At 39.1% G+C, this 3887-nt stretch overlaps 1 non-coding gene across 1 annotated transcript; it reads left to right on the forward strand.

The window, feature by feature from the left end:
* Positions 1-1914: 1914 nt before the first annotated feature.
* On the forward strand, positions 1915-1988 carry TRNAD-AUC (transfer RNA aspartic acid (anticodon AUC)). The gene has a single exon. It is a non-coding gene; the product is annotated as a tRNA-Asp (tRNA).
* Positions 1989-3887: the final 1899 nt, after the last annotated feature.

The raw sequence follows: 3887 nt of genomic DNA on the forward strand, positions 1-3887 counted from the left end.
CTAGTAAACTATAATAGGTATAGTTTAGGGAATTACTACTCACTATTTCTAGTACAATGAGACATACAAGAGTCAGTTTATTCATGAGTCAATACAAACATACTATGATGAGAAACAAAGAGAACATACACTACACTATACCAACAGATCATACTATACACTAGAACAGAGAGAACATACAATACACTAGAATATACTATACAAACACAAGAATACTATAACATTAATGTGAGCCACTACTTCATAGCATGGGAATATACTGTTGTGTCACGTTTTGCAACCAGAGTCTCCTGGAGGGAGAGCGTGAATTTGTGTATAGATCTATATGGGATTGACCATCCTACACCTTCATGCTAGCTACAGTGGGACATGCAGGTCTACGGGTGACGATTGTCATACCATTTCAACGTCTTTGATCGTTGTGTTTTACTAGTCAATCAAGTATGGTTACAACGTCATCCCATTTTACTTTAATTAAAAAAATTGGTTTAAGGTAGTTAGTATATTGGTAGTTACTTATATACAATACTATAATACATCTTTATTTTCCCATTGCATTCACATTGTGATCTTCGCACATAAACAGTAATGTAAAATATATTTTGGTAATGATTGTCATACTTGGGAAAAGTATTCACTTTGACAAAAGAACAAACATACAGAACAGTCGGGTCTTGGTAGAAGACTACAACTAATCATAAAGTAGAAAATATAGGGTTTTCAAGGAGTTACAACAATTACATCAAACTCTTACAAACATTACAACAAACATTTACAAACAGTTTCATACTAAACAATGACACTAAATACTTATGAACTCACCAGCTTAGATGCTGATCTACTCTTTCAAAATAACTTGTATTCTCAGGTCACCAGTAGACAGGTACACTGGACCAGGTTTTGAGAAGACGGAGCTCATACAAGACTCGTCTTTTATTTTGATTCATATTTTGGTGTCTTACAAACTATCATAGAACACACTTGGATTAAATTATGCTATTAATGCAATGGATGATGTTGTTGCTTGTTTACTATTATGCATTGATATGATATTGTACATGACGTCCTCTACCCAGGACGTTTCCGTCATTCCGGTTTTGGGGTGTGACAAATTGGTATCAAAGCTTTGTTTATAGTGAATTGAGTATATCAAACCATAAAAGATATACAACTATAAACACATCGGGATTAAAATACTCTGACCAAGAGTTTATACTTTTAAATAATAAAATATTTAATCAAAGGATACATACCTACATTCATACTAAAATCAGTGTCATACTAGGACAGAAAAAAAGTATTGCGGTTGTTGGACAGCAAAGTCGGCTTGGGGACATATAATTAGATCTGGGAGTGATATAGACTGATCAACTATATCTTCCCGAGAAGTGATTAGCATGTGCCTAGGAATGCTTGTGGTGTTGCAGCAAGTCTAAAAACTTACCAACACTACTAAAATGAAAATGTTAGAACAAAACATAAAATTAAAAGACTTTAGGAGTATTTTGTGTTGCTATCATTACTTATTTAAGAACTAAAAGTCTTTATTAGTAGGTCAATAGTTGCTAGGTAGATACGCTAAAGTTATATGTGACTAAGGTATCATATACTTAGAATCTGTGATCTATGCTTTATTTCCTGTTTCTTGTTTGGTTGTGGATTTGAAGTTACGGTCACTTATTCGAAGGTCTATCCTATTTTGATTACATGTAACTGGTATGCACTACACAAGTATTGAAGTAACTGATAAATATCATCCTATAATTATCTTAAGTAGTATGTCTATTACAAAATAGATAGAATTATTAGAATATAATATAGTATATCATTCGTGTTTCTGTTACAACACGTCGAAAGTCAATAGTTCGAATGAAGAGAAAAAAATAAATTGGAGGCTGTACACCTCATTTTCCTGGGATTGTAGTTCAATCGGTCAGAGCACCGCCCTATCAAGGCGGAAGTTGCGGGTTCGAGCCCCGTTAGTCCCGACGCTGGATTCAAAAAAGACATCAATTCCTCTCTCCATTTTCTGTGAAAAGGGGGGCAGGGAGCGAAATATCATTCCTAACCTAACGGTGGATCTTTTCTTTTTGCGTTTTGCATTTCTCATAGAGCTGTGAAACCTGAGAGAGCCGGGTGGGAACTCAAGACTAAGGCAGTAAGAAAGAGCTAGGATTAGTAGTTTGAGTTGGTTAGGCGGGATGGGATCGAAGAGACTGTACCGAGAACCGGCTAACTGCCATGAAAGCAGAGAGAGCTACTGAGCAATGGAGGACAGAGCGAGAAAGATCTTGAACTCTTAAGCTTCATCCCTGTATGCATATTCCTATACCAAAAGCAAGATAAGCGATGAATATTTAGTGGATATAAGATAAGGAAAGTAGCTTGGACCGAGAGCAAAGAGAACTCCTCTAGTCGAAAAGAAAGAATCACTATTATTTCTTTTACCCTATTCTCACGTAGATAACATGGCTGGATTCAATCTCCCTGGCGACCCGTACTTTCCCAACCAAGGTAATGGTGGTTGGCTCAATGCTGAGCCAGAAGACAATCATCCAATCCTTTTGGATGATGACTTCGAAAAGAACTTCCCGGAGAATTCTGACTCTGATCCAGAAGTCAATGACCTACCCCTATTAGCTCCAGTCCCAAATCCTAACTCTCGTCTGGCTTTTTCAAGGCCCGACACCTCTATGGGCGGAAAGCTTGGGTAGATGGAGTCAAGAACAAGGTCAACCTATACCACAAAACGGAGACAGAAGCTTCTACAACCTGAGCGAAGGAGGCTCAACAGACAGAGTCCTACCTATTCTTGTCCGCAGGATTGCTCGAAATGAAGAGCAGGGTAGGACAGCCATCAACCAAATCATGGATGTTGACGCAAATACGAGAGTTAATACAGTCCACATTCGTCATCTTGAAGATGCTCATGAGAGGTCTATGAGAGGCAATGAGACTCTGTAGCAAGAACTAGCTACAACTCGAGCTGAAGTCATAGAGCTCCGAGCACGCCAAAGGGTATATGAACGATACCTTCTTGATGTGGAGCGTCAGCTGGCAGGTTTGAGGGTTCACCGGAGGGGTACTTGTCGCCGGTAGAAGATGCTCTACTCGCCCTTTCTTTTGGTTTAATGAATAGCCTTCTTATCTATGCTCTATGTAGCCCTTTTCCCTATAAATATTCTTGTCTTTCTAGTACTATTGCTAGGCCTCTATGCTGTCAAAATTTTCCTATTCTAGTTTGATGTAAGACCTACTTCTAGGTCATTTTTCCCGAACTTATGACATCGTTAATGCCAATATTATTGACAGACATCAAATATTTTGGGAATCCATATCCAAGTGCTTTCATGCTCCTACTGTTAGATCTCTATATCAATCATACTCTCATTTGTTTTGTTGGGCTATGGCGAGTTAGTCCGTGGATCACTCTCGTTATACTCATAATTGATTCTTACTATCATCTTCATCTTTGTAAACTTTTAGTTAAAAGTTACCTCCATGCCGAACACTGAGATGCAATCCTCTGATAACTCCTACTCAACCGCCACCTCCACCACAATACAATCCAGCAGCTATCCAAGCAGTAGTGGATGCGGCTGTTTCGGCATCCTTAGCCCAATTCAGTGCTAGTGGTACCAGCGGGAGTGGAACAACTATGCATTCCACTCAAGGTGATGCTCCAATGCGCTCTAGATAGTAGTCGTATAAGGACTTCACCAAATGCATGCCCAGGTCCTTCAACGGGACTGGCGGAATCATTGCTCTCTCGCAATGGTTTGAGAAAACGGAATCGATCTTTGAGATATGTTCCTGTCCGGAAGGAAGCAAAGTTAAATTTGTTGCTTGCACCTTCGCGGACAGAGCCCTGACGTGGTGGAATTGCC

This window comes from Lactuca sativa, chromosome 3 (genome assembly GCF_002870075.4).
Source record: "Lactuca sativa cultivar Salinas chromosome 3, Lsat_Salinas_v11, whole genome shotgun sequence".
NCBI classification, from domain to species: Eukaryota; Viridiplantae; Streptophyta; class Magnoliopsida; order Asterales; family Asteraceae; genus Lactuca; species Lactuca sativa.